Here is a 13641-nt window from a genome sequence, read left to right as displayed (position 1 = left end):
ACCTGAGTTCAAATCCGGCTTCAGACACTTGACACTTATGAGCTGTGTAACCCTCGGCAAGTCACTTAACCCTCATTGCCCAGCAAAAAAAAAAAAAGAAAGAAAGAAAGAAGATGTGACTCTCTAAGATAATACCCTCAAGAGATACACATATTTGAAAGCAGAGCCATAATTCAGGCAGGAAAACCACAACCCAATGAGGATGGCGTTTATAATCCTTCATAGTAGCTACCTCAAGCCAGTGTCCCAGGGTCTCTATTTTCCCACCATAGGGTGATGTTCTGTCTCCCTCCCCAACTAAGGGAGCTTTGCATGCTGCTTGCCCCAGGTGTGATTTGTAATTCTTTTTTTTTTTTTGGCAGGCAATGGGGGTTAAGTGACTTGCCCGGGGTCACACAGCTAGTGTCAAGTGTCTGAGGCTGGATTTGAACTCAGGTCCTCCCGAATCCAGGGCCAGTGCTCTATCCACTGTGCCACCTAGCTGCCCCAGTGATTTGTAATTCTTAATCTAGGTACAAAAATTCCTAGTTATAGCTTTGAACAAGTATTTCTAGTTACAACTTTGTACAAACTTGTAGAAAGTCAAGGAGGGTTGTAAATATTACCAAGTCTTGGTTTCTTCCTACCCTTCTCAGTCATGGAATTTCAACTCTCCAGCCTTAAAAAAAAAAAAAAGTATCTTCCCCCTACAGGCCCTGAAGTCTGGCAGAGAGACAACACTACAGCTACCTGTTTTGTGCCCTGGCCTTGTTTTGACAGCCTGCCCACTGCTTAAAGCAATATTATAGTCCCAGTGACCAGGTAGGAATGAAAGAGGTGAATAAGAGTTGGCCCAAAGAAAAAAAGAAGTTTAACACTACCAGACAGGTTGGTCAGGACTCCAAAGCTCTGAATTAAGTGCTGTGCTCTGCTAAATCTGTGTTCTACACCAAGCTCAGCACCCCCAAAGTCTTGGAAAAGGGCAGACCCTCCTCCCACGTGTTTTCCCCTTCTAGCCCTTTTTTCTCCCTTCCTTCCATTGGAACTTGAGCCCCTTGAAAACAGAGACTGTCTTATTTTTCTATTTGTATCATCAGGCTTAGCACAGTGCTTTGCACATGGTAAGCACTTTATAAATGCTTCATTCATTCATCTTTGCACATAGTAAGCACTTCATAAATGCTTCATTCATTCATTCATTCATTCATTCATTCATTCATTCATTCATTCATTCATTCATTCCCGTCCATGCCCAGGCAGGCTCTCCCTTGTCTTTTCACTACCTGGGCACTGGGGGTGTGCTACAGTGCCACCTCGAGGCTGCAGTGTCACCACCTGCTCCATGTCTCTTTGTTACCCTTTCCCCATAACTTTAATTTCCTAAAAATTATTAATAATAATAACTCACATTTCCAGAGTGCTTTAAGATTCACAAAGCTCTTTCCCCTCAGCAACACTGTGTAAAGGAGCAGAGTATTCCCATATTATAGACGAGGAGTTCTTGGGCCTAGCGTCCTTCCAGACTCGATGTCCCGGCTTACGCGCCCCGTACCTGGGCACACAGGGCTAGGCTCGCGGTCCCGGCAGCCCCGCTGGGCCAGGGCCTGCTCCGGACTGGGCTCCGGCCCAGGCTGAGACTCCGGGAGGCGCGGCGCGTTCCCGCTGCCATGGCGACGCGGATACCGCCCCTCCCCTCCCCTTCAGGCCCCGCCCTTTCCTCCACCCCTCCTCCGCCTTCCTACCCTCCTTCCACTTTTTCTTCCTAGGCCCTAGGGGCGGACCTGTCCCCGCCTTCTTGTCGACCTTGATCTAGCCCCGCCTCAGACCACGCCCCCAGCCTGATCACTCCGCCCCTCCATCCACATTCTTTCTGTCCCCGCCCCCTCCACCCTGTCCTGCTCCTTCCTTGACCCGAGGCCCTAGCCCTCGGAGCTAAATCCTTGTTTGGGGAGGGAGGAGAACTACTACCGGGAAGACCCCCCCTCTCCCCGAGAAGGCACCAAATCTCCACGCAGCGTGTTCTACATCGGTTTATTCACCCCGTAGACCCCCTTTCTCCGTATTGCCAAGGCCGGCCCTCGGGACACGGAAGGCTCGAACCGGCCTTGCAAACGAGTAGCTAATCCCATGGACAACCTCCACCCATCCTCCTTAATGGTTCCCACTCCTCCCCCTTCTCTCTAGAGATGCTCCCCTTTCCACCATGGGATCGCCCCTCCTATCAGTATGAACTAAAGTCCAAGGGAGGAGCTTCTGTGTTCACTTTCCACGAGTGGATGGAAAAGGGGCCGCAAGTCTCAGAACGGGCGTGGACATTGTGCTTTCCCATGGTGGGAAGGAGAACCTGAGCCCCAGGAAGCAGCATCTTCAGGGGTTGTTTCTCGGGTTTCTGGGGTTTCCTCTAGATCAAATTACCCCCAGGTGGCAATCAGGCTTTTGTCCAGTTGCTTATAGAGTTACCAACATTTTTTTTGTATTTTTCCTGGAAGGGACCAAGCCCTTGGAAACTGAGCCTACTTGGTGGAGATTCATCCAACCTTGGCTTTCTGATACCAGCATAGCTCTGTTCTTAAAACATATAGCCAGACCCGGAAAGGGAGCCAGGTATTAAAACTCCAGGAAGCCCAGAGACGCTTTGAAACTGACAAAGAAAAAGAGGCTGCCACCTAGTCCCCAAAGGCATCAGATTATCTCTTGTAGAAGTGTAGGACTTTTGTCTCTGATGGTATAGGATAGGGGCTGCCCCATGTTCTCAACGGTCCACAGTGTTTCATACCCAGGGCTTACACAAGGGTGCCATTTTTGCTGTCATAGTGGGGTGTGGCCTGGGGAAATCTAATGGTTGCATACTCCGTGGCATTCTCTATCTGTAGGTGCTTCACCTCTCGGGCAGATCTTGGCTGGGTACGGCTGCACACTTGGATGTCTGCATAATGCAAGCTGCTGTCCTCTGTCTGAGGGCCTCGACTCTCTTCTCCAGATCTGGGCAACTCCGACACCAGCTCATAGGTATGTCCCATTGTCTCGGGGCCCTGTAAAGAATGGGAAGGGGATTGAGTTTAGATCTTGTGCCTTACCCCCAAAAGAGCCAGTTAAACTGATCTTCTCTTATTCTGCTTCTATAGGAACTGAACCAGCAGGCTCTACCAAGCTTGAGTCCCATCTATCCTGAGTGTAAAGATCCTTGTTGGAATCCTCCCCAAGTTTTGGAATTGGGACAGGAATGTGCTATTATATTACCTTTGTACTCTTCTGCTGCTGCTTCTCTGCTCTTCCTCTTGCTTGGTTCCCTGAAGGGAAGGGACCCAAATGGTTAACAACCAAACTCCTGACAGCAATAAGCCCCTACTACCATATCCTAAGGGGAGGAACAAAGTTAGGGTGGTGGTTTCAACTCTACAGATTTTCTTTATTAAACAATTTCCCCATGTTGTTTCCAAAGCTTCCTTTCCCACTGCTCTATTTAACCCTATGCCCTCTCCAAATGTGCTTCCCCCCCTTTTTTCTCTATCCCCCCATTCCCCTGGTCTCCTTAGAGCCCCCTTTCCCAATCCCCAAGTTACCTCTTTTCTTTTTCTTGTGGAAAGATGATGGGCAGCTCCTGTGATGGAAGACATGTGTTATCTAAGTGTGCACAATTCCCTTTCTTTATACCTTTGCCCACATTCCTCCTCCACTCCCCTAGCCCTATACATTTATGCACAGCATAAGGGATAGAAACTAGACTATGATTTTTTTGGTATAGAAAATTCCTGGGTGAGGAAACTTTTTCTTGAAGGTGACACCTTCTCTTCAACTTCTACTCTTAGAGAGTTGACCAGGGCGCTGAGAAGTGTCTTGCCCAGGCCACACAGCCAATATGTGTGTTAGAGGCAAGATTTGAACCTGGATCTTCCTGACTTTGAGACCAACTTTCTATCCACTGTGCCATACTACCCCTGGCTGATGAGAAATATTCTTCAGCAGCAGCAGCAGCATTCTCCTTCATTACATCCAAAGATACATCATTTCACTGACATGGGTACACCCTCCGGAAGAGATTGCAACCCCTCTTCTCCCACACCACACCCCACATTGGTAGGTAGTGATCATGAATTGGTAGTGGACAACAATAAACAAACAAAACCACAATCTTCAAGGAATACCATCTGTTGCTAGATGGGTCCTGACTAGAAGCATTTTTTACTTGGCAGGACCCTTTACCAAGCTTGTGTTCTGCTGGTATTGCTTTTGAGAATCCAGGGCCACCTCACAGCATGGGGTGGTATCAGAAAAAGAGATGGTGGTGGTGGTGGTGATGATGCTGATGGCACCTTCTTCAGGAAGTCGTTCTCAACCCCTCTTAATTCTAGTGCCTTCCTTCAGTTAATTATTTCTGATTTACCCTGTAAATAGCCAACTTTGTACATATTTGTTTACATGCTGTCTCTCCCATTAGACTGTAAGCTCCAGGAGGGCAAGTCTTTGGCCTCTTTTTGTATCCCTGGCACTTAGCATAGTACCTGGCACACAGTAGGTGCTTAATACATGTTTCTTTATTGATGAATAATCTTTATGATGAACTGAAATGTGACTTTTCCCCCACTCTCCTTGAGCCAAGCAGAAGAAATTTAATTTGACTCTCACTTGAGTCCTTTCTTCTTGAGGTTTTCCTAGTTCCTCAAGTCGGCTTACCATCCTAGTGATAACTCTTCCAAGACATGCTTCAGTTTGAAAATGTCCCTTCTAAAATATGTCATTCCAAAATTGAACACGATACTAGAGGTTCCATTGACCATAGCACAGTGGGAAATCAGTTCCCTTATTCTAGACTCCTATTAATGCAGTTTAGGCTTGGGGGCCACTATGTGATAGACTCATATTTAGTGTAGAAACATTAAAAACCTCCTTTGAGTTTCTCTAGAAATATTAAGAAAGCATATTTCTCTAGGCTAAAACCTTTTTCCAGATTTTTCCCTTTAGGAAAGTAGATAGAACAGAAGCTAAGCATTGTTTCTTGGACCTCTGGTCTTTCTTAGGGAAATAGATCAATGGTGATAACCAAACTTTAGTCTAGATAAGATATCCAACCACCAGAAGTGATTGGTGCCCAGACTCACCTAAGAGGGTGTTCTCTTTTGCATTCAAGTTTAAGATATAGATTGCAGAAAAGAGCTCTTTTCAGTCCATAAGGGAGTGGTGCAGAAAGGAACTAGAATGTTTCTGTATTTTAACTTATGATATTGTGCTTCTACTAGTTTCCTATAAATGTTATATCAAATTGTTTTGGGGCAAAGAATCATGTCACAGGGCATGGGGGACTAAGCCAGTTTAGACATTTCTCTCTCCAAGCTAGAAATGGTTTGAATTAACTAAACTTAAATAAAATTATTTGTCAGATTTGAGTCTAAATCAAAGAGTGCATTATTAGCATTAATAATTTTTATTTTTCTTCAACATTAGCTTACAGTTTCTTAAAACCCCCACGTCTTTTTCCTATACTGCTGGTTAACCACATCCCCATCCTGTACTTGGGAAGTTTTTTTGTTTTTTAAGTCTAAATGTAGAACTGATAGAGGAGGTGACATCAGAGCTTTATGTTTATACTTGCCAAAATTCATCCTATTAAATGCTGCCCATTGTTCCAGCCTCTAGAGAACTTCCGGATCTCAGAATACTCCTTGCTCATCCTCAACATAAATTTTGCCTCTACCTCCTTTACCCAGCTGTTGTTGTTCAGTCATGTCCAACTCTTTCTTGGCAGAGAGACTGGAGTGGTTTGCCAGTTCATTGTCCATTTTACAGATGAGGATACTGCGGCAAACAGGGTTAAGTGACTTGCCCAGGGTCACACAGTAAGTGGTTGAGGCTGAATTTGATCTCAGGTCTTCCTGACTCCAGGCCCTTTACTCATCAACTTCTCCTTTTTTAGGTTCCCTCCCAGGTATATCACCTAATCCAGATCCTGGTGGCTTTAATAGTATTATTATCCATAGAACCCCAAGACGTTCGCTCTACTTTCTCAACCCCTGCCCTTATAATAGGGAACTTCAGCCTACCTGATGGTGTTCCCTCAATCACATCAACTCCCTTGACCTACTCCTCCACTCCACAGTTTAGCTACACACATTCCTGATCTTGATATAATCTTGATCAGCCCTTCACCCATAAGTTTTCCATTCTTATGTTAAAAAGCTGTGGAATTTCTTTATCCTGTCAATGGTACTTTATCTTTCCACCTTCCCCAATTCCTAGTCCTATTCTTTGACCTCTTAATTACTTCTAAACTCTCCTTCCCTCTGGGCAGCTAGGTGGCTAAGTGGATAAAGCATCAGACTTGGAGTCAAGAAGACCTCTGTTGAGCCCTGCCTCAGACATTTATTAGCAAGCTGTGTAATCTTGGGCAAGTCACTTCAATTCTCATCCTCCGTTTGCTCCGCAGTGAAAAGGAGCGAATAATAGCACTTATCTCACTGGGTTGTCTGGAGAATCAAATGAGATAATGCATAAAGAGCTTTACATACCTCAAAGGACTATATTTATGAGAGTTGTTATTTTCCTAGGCCATCATCCCAGCTCTGAATACACTCTTCTCCCTTCCCAGTCTTCATCCCTGGGAGGACCATTTCAACTCTACTATCTTTTGCTCAGGGGCAGTGAGGTGGTACAGTGTATACATAGCATGCAGGGCCTAAAGTTAGGAAAACTTTTTTTCTTGAGTTCAAATCTGGCCTCAGATACTCACCAGCTGTGTGACCCTGGGCAAGTCACTTCACGCTGTTTGCCTCAGTTTCCTCATCTGTAAAATGAGCTGGAGGAGGAAATGGCAAACCCCTCCACAGTATCTTTGCCAAGAAAACCCTAAAATGGGGTCACTAAGAGTCAGACACGACTCAAACTATTGAAGAAAAAAAAATCTTTTGCTTTCAAATTCCTTCCTTCCTTTTCTCTTCACTTCTCTCATCTTGCCAAACCCCAACCTTGGATGACGCTCACCATCTGGCTCCTTCACTCCTATTCATGTGCTGCAGAATTGGAGGAAGTCATGAAACCATATTGACTATATGTACACTACAAATTTGTTCTATAATCTCAGCTGGGTCTTCACTATATAGCTAGAAATCCTTCTGTTGTTGTTCAGTTGTTTTCAGTCTGACTCTTTGTGACCCCAACTGGGGTTTTCTTGGCAAAGATATTGAAGTAGTTTGCCAATTCCCTCTCCAGCTCGTTTTACAGATGAGAGAACTGAGGCAATTGGGGTTAAGTGACTTGTCCAGGGTCACACAGCTAGCAAGTGTTAAGTGTCTAAGGCTGGATTTGAACTCAGGTCCTCCTGACTCCAGGGCCCGTGCTCTATCCCCTAATTTATTCTTTATTCCACTCATCACAGCATCTGTCTCAAACCTTCTATTCTCTTCTCCCACAGCATTCCCTCCCTCCACCCTCTCAGCTGAGAACCTCACCTCATATTTCACCTAAAAAAATCGAGGCCTTCAGCTCCCTTATCTTTTTTTTTTCTTTTCTTCTTTTTTGGGGGAAGGGGTGGGAGCAATGAGGGTTAAGCAACTTGCCCAGGATCAAATAGCTAGTGTCAAGTTTCTTCCCTTATCTTTCCTTATTGTTACCTTACATCCCCCCCACTTTCTCCTCCTTTACTTCAGTTTTTGATGAAGCTATGGCCTTCTTGGGAAGGGGATGCTTCTACATCTCTCCTCCCCTTCTCAGCTAAACTCCCCGAAAAAGCCATCTGCACTGAGCCCCTATGTTTCCTCTTTCTCTTTGTGGTCTGGCTTCCAACCTCATCATTCAGCTGAAACTACCCTCTCCAAAATTACCAGTAATTGCTAAATTGAGTGGTCTTTTTCCCAATCCTCATCCTTTCTGACCTCTTACAGTGTTTGACACTGTTGACTACCCTTCTCTTCCTGAATACTCTCTCCCCTCTGGATTTTTATGGTTTTTTGTTTGTTTTTTAGCAGATCATCTCTCTCCATGAACTCTCCAGTGAGGCTATACCACTTTACATGTTGTACCTCAAATGTGCTACTCTATCTTCTATCTCTTTGACTTTGTATTCATTGCCCCTGTACCTGGAATGCTTTCTCCCCCAAACTCTGGCTCTTAGAATATATGGCTTCCTTAAAATATATAGGTTATACATGCGCAGTTATAGAAAATATCATCCTATTAGTCATTTTGTACAAGAAAACTTGAAGAAAAGAAAAATATGAAAGAAAGTGAAAAATAATAGCATGCTTCAGTCTGTTCCATCAATATCAGTCTTTTCTTTGGAGGTGGATAGTATTTTTCATCAATAGTTCCTTGAGATTTTCTTTGATCATTCTGTTGTTGAGAATAGTTAAGTCATTCACAGTTCTTCATCTAACATTATTGCTATCTCTGTGCACAATATTCTCTTGGATCTGCTCACTTCATTCTACATCACTTCATATAAGTCTTTCCAGACTTTTCTGAAACCACTCTGTCATTTCTTAAAGCACAATAATATTCCATCACAATCATATGCCATAGCTTGTTTAGCCATTCCCCAATTGATGGGGATTCCTTTGATTTCCAATTCTTAGTCACCACAAAAAGATCTGCTAGAAATATTTTTGTACAAAGAGGGTTTTTTCCCTCTTTTTGGGGATGTCTTTGGGATATAAACCTAGTAATGGTATTGCGGGATCAAAGGGTATGCACAGTTTTATAGCCCTTTGGACATAGTTCCAAATTACTCTCCAGAATGTTCACAACTCTGCCAACAACAACAACAACAAAAACCAACTCTACCAACAGTGGATTAGCTTCCCAGTTTTCCCACATCCCCTCCAATATCCAATATTTTCCTTTTTTGTTATATTTGCCACTCTGATAGGTGTGAAATGATACCTCAGAGCTGTTTTAATTTGAATTTCTCTGATCAATAGTAATTTAGAGCATTTTTTCATATGACTATAAATAGCTTTGATGTCTTTGTCTGAAAACTGTCTGGTCATATTCCTTGACCATTTATCAATTAGGGAATGACTTGTATTTTTGTAAATTTGACTCACTTCTCTATATTTGAGAAATGAGGCCTTTATCAGACATACTTGTTTCAGAAATCCTTTCCCAGTTTTCTGCTTTCCTTATAATTTTGGTTGTATTGGTTTAGTTTGTGCAAAAGCTTTTAAATTTTATATAATCAAAATTATCTATTTTATATTTTGTATTGCTCTCTATATCTTCATTAGTCGTAAATTCTTCCTCTGTCCATAAATCTGACAGATAAATTATTCCATGCTCTCTTAATTTGCTTTTGGCATCACCCTTTATGTATAAATCATGTGCCCATTTTGACCTTATTTTAGTATACAGTGTGAGATGTTGGTCTATACCTAGTTTCTGCCATGTTTTTTCCAGTTTTCCCAGCAGTTGTTGTCAAATAATGAGTTTTTGTTCCAAAACCTCGGATGTTTGGGTTTATCATGTACTAGATTATTATGGTCTTTTACTATAGTATAAATTTATACATATTCTAGTCCATTGATCCACCTCTCTATTTCATTTTTGTTTTTGTTTTACAGGGCAATGGGGGTTAAGTGACTTGCCCAGGGTGACACAGCTAGTAAATGTCAAGTGTTGGAGGCCAGATTTGAACTCAGGTCCTCCTGAATCCAGAGCCAGTGCTTTATCCACTGTACCACCTAGCTGCCCCCCACCTCTCTATTTCTCTTCCAGTACCAGATTGTTTTGATAATTACCACTTTATAATACAGTTTGAGATCTGGTACTGCTAGATCACCTTCTTTCACTGCCTTCTCTTCTAAGGCTTCTTTCCATCTACTCTGTGTTTAACTTGTATGTACTAATTTATGTATATGTTTTTTTCACCCATGAGATTGTAAGGTCCTGGAAGGCAGGGAGGTTTTGGGGGGTTTTTGTTTTTGTTTTTTCCTTGTCTCCCTACTGTTTTGCTTAATAAATGCTTGTAGATTAATTGTATCTTAATTATATTAATAATGATAACAATATCTAGCAATTATATAGGACCTACTGTGTACCAGACACTGTGCTAAGTGCTTTACAAATATCAATTCATTTGATCCTAACAAGAAACCTGAAGTAAACAAGAGTTAAATGACTTGCTCAAGTTCACACAGTAATTGTCTGAAGTGACACTTAAACTCAGCTCTTCCTCACTCCAGGCTCAGATCTTGATCTACTGTACCACCTAGTTATCTACTGTGATACCCAGAGGTGCCACCTCTGCCAAGAAAGCATTAGGTGACCTTTCTTAGGTTTCTAAGGTCGAATTGGCATCCCAGAAGTTGCCTCACAATTCATGGACCGCCTTCAAGTCATGTTAATCAATGGACGTGAATGCTACCAGTCAATTAGCTTGGAGATGCGGGGACCACCTCTTTTCTGGTCCTACAGGGAGCTTCCAGTCAAACTGAGGGAGTTTCTTCCTCTTTGATAGCATGATGAGCATAGATCTGAGCTAGGTTTTTCCATTCTTTCAGAGATATGTGTTCTCCCTCTTTACTAACTTCTAATATACTTTTAAAAATGCTCAATGCCTAAACTGTTGTTGAAGCTTCTAATATAAGTAAATCCTGGCTAGTTTCCACACACACACACACACACACTGGGGGGCAAATAAGGTGATTTAGTTTTATTCCTCACACTATCAACTTATGTACTGATTATCTCTGCTATCTTGTGTCATCTACAGACTTTGTATGCACACGTACCTTTGTCTTTATTCAAATTGTTGGTAAAAATGCTGAACATGAATGGAATAGAATCCAGAGCTATGGAGAAGGCCACTAGAGGCATCTCTGTAGGTTGTTATTAGTCTATTAATCATTACTCTGAATTTGGTCATTCAACCAGTTCTGAATCCACCTATCATTCAGCCCAGGATATCTTGAATCAAATGCCTTGATAAAATCCAGATACACTGTGTCTATAGTATTCCTTTCATCTATGAATCCCTCAGGCTCATGTTGCCTAAAGGCCCCTCCTTGTCAGGAGAAAACAGATGCCCTCCAGTGCACTTTTTCCCCCCCAATTTGCCAGTCTGACAACTCCTGTCCCAAGCAAGCTCTTATCATTGGAGGGGACACAAGTCAGTCCCATTGTACACTGGGTGTATGTTATACATTGTACACTGGGTCTGGTGCTATTTCTGCCATGCCAGTTCTTTTCTTCCTGAGATAGACTTGGATGTGCTATTTCCTGTCAGGAGTTCTCAGCCTCTTACTCAGAGTCTGGCGAGTGTCTCCAGAACTAGATGGAATAGGGAGGAATCTGTAGCACCCTCCAAATGAACAGGTCTTTCACACAAAAAGGAGTTTGTACTTCCAGGATTCCCAGCCAATTTCATGGCCAGAGACACATGCCCTGGGCTGGGGTCTCCTTAGCATTCTGAAGCCCAAGAAAAATAGAAACTCCTGTATTTTCCTCCCTTTGGTGGCCCAATTCCCAACAGGGACTGGCTGTCCCAAAGGCAGGCAAGTCAGTTAGCATTGTGAAGTGCAGGATACATCCCAAACAGATTTTTCTGGAAAGTTGTTTGGTACAACTGACATAATTGAGCCCAAAATACAGTCTTGGGCAACCAGGCCACTCACTACCTGCCAGGAATGCAGCCTAACTCAGAGCTATTCTGGGATTGTCTGGCTGACTAATCCCAGGAGCCAGGAAGGGAGAGCTGTCATCCTGAGTAGCATGTATCTGAATTCAGGGACCCCCTGTGGCTTTGTTTGGGGGGAACTTTGTTCCTGGGTCTTCTACTGAGAATATTCATCTGAGACTGTCACACCCAGGGCTGGGTGGATTGGAGTCTCCTTCAGCCTCTTCTGTAAATGGTGATTTCCCTGTCCTCTTCCCTGCCCTTGTTTTTAATTAACAGAGAAAGTCAGAAATATTTAACCTTTATGAGTCTCTCCAGAGGCACTCTGTTCATGAAGCTGGAGGATCAGATTTGGCTTCCTGACTCAGCTGCTCTGGCCACGTTGGACAGCAGACCTTTCTCTTATAACTCTCTTCTGGATCCCTGGGGTCCCTGATGGAGCCCTTCTGTCTACTTGGTACCACTGGATCCAGGAAAGTCAGTCTAAGTTCTTCAGAGGTTATCACCGATATTTAGTCTTGTAACTGAAATTCTAGTCCTAATCAAAGCCGCCCACACCTGCTTGACTAGCAGTCTCCTCAGAGATCTTTAGTCCCTTCTTTAAAAATGAAAAGAAAGGAAAAAAGTTCTAAGTTGGGCTTCCAAGCCATGTTGTTTTCAGTGCTTTAGAAATCAGGGAATTTTCAACACATTTTGAGATTGCTACATTGTGCAGAATCCTAGGTCGTTATCCATTATCCAAAGTGGATATGAAGAATGGAAACTGTTTCCATTTCCTTGTTTTCCCTTCTGCCCCTTCACTCCTATTCCCAACTCCTTCATCCAGAAGCTGTCTTGTGCATTCATCTCGATTATACATAGCTTCATCCTACCATAATCCATTAAATCATAGATTCCAGAATTTTAATATTCAAAGTGACTTCCCAGGGGGCAGCTAGATGGCGCAGTGGTTAAAGCGCTGGCCCTGAGGGGCAGCTAGGTGGCACAGTGGATAGAGCACCAGCTCTGGAGTCAGGAGTACCTGAATTCAAATCTGGTCTCAGACACTTAACACTTACTAGCTGTGTGACCCTGGGCAAGTCACTTAACCCCCATTGCCCGGCCAAAAAAAAAAAAAAAAAAAAACCAAAGTGACTTCCCAATCATTGGGAAATTGGAGAAAGTTGATTAATCCCCTGCACTTCCCATCTCCCACACTCTTCCAGGTTGGGCACCACTGCTGAGGAATTCAGAAACAGAGCAGTGCCGGGATTGGCAGCCTCCTGCTCAGTTCTCTATTCCCAAGGACATCATACAGATCCCATGGGGTTGTAACCTCCTGTGGACCCTCCCCAGTCAGCATTGTCCACAATGGATTGAGGAGTCCCCTTTGAGAGCCTATTCTATGTAGTGTTGTACAGTTGTACTAGAAAGTATATGACCTTGTTTACTAAAGCTCATATTTTTTATATATTGTAATAAAGGAAGATATTTCCAGTGTTAAAAAAAAACCTAATTAATCTGCTAGTGGAGAGAAGGTAAGGAAGTCAATCATAGATTATACAGGTCCAGGCCACATGATATCAGCAGTCCAAGTGGGTGACATCACCACCTTTCCCATGTGGACATAGTACAAGGATGTCCAGATCACAGAGATAGGCCACACCCCAATCAGAGCATTTGACTAAATTCACAAATAAAAAAACCAAGTCTCTTTCGCAGTATTTTCAGAGATCTGAAGGATTGTTTAACAGACTCAGAGGACACTGAGTAACTTTTATTTATGCGTACCAAAGATAAAAGACAAAATGAATTTAGGTTAGACCAAAGGAAGCATTGTCTCATTTAATAATGTAAGAAAATGGAAAAAGGAAGTAAAGACCACAGCTTCTCCTTCTATGGAGGCTTTTATTAACAGAGATCCCTATTAAATCCCTATTACTTTGAACTGGGGTGGAGACTGACCAGCCAGGGTGGGGCCTTAGAAAAGAGATGATCCGTAGATATGATGATATGACGACGGTATTTACTTGAGAGAGAAGAGAGAGAGAAGAAGAATCCTTTTTTTTTTAAAAGCCTTA

At 43.1% G+C, this 13641-nt stretch overlaps 1 protein-coding gene across 3 annotated transcripts in view; it reads left to right on the top strand.

The window, feature by feature from the left end:
* LOC122749041 overlaps positions 1 to 13641 on the top strand; it is a 60541-nt gene that overhangs the window by 37052 nt on the left and 9848 nt on the right. The window contains exons 2-3 of one of the 3 annotated variants that reach the window (XR_006355656.1): positions 2853 to 2988; positions 3105 to 3153. The exons of the other annotated variants lie outside the window; for them this stretch is intronic. The gene's annotated coding sequence lies outside the window, so the exon portion shown is untranslated. The remainder of the gene's footprint in view (positions 1 to 2852; positions 2989 to 3104; positions 3154 to 13641) is intronic. 3 annotated transcript variants of the gene reach the window in all.

Source organism: Dromiciops gliroides, chromosome 3, assembly GCF_019393635.1.
Source record: "Dromiciops gliroides isolate mDroGli1 chromosome 3, mDroGli1.pri, whole genome shotgun sequence".
Lineage (NCBI taxonomy): Eukaryota > Metazoa > Chordata > Mammalia > Microbiotheria > Microbiotheriidae > Dromiciops > Dromiciops gliroides.
The sequence above is the reverse complement of the archived record's forward strand: the minus strand, read 5'-3'. Positions and strand labels throughout refer to the sequence as shown.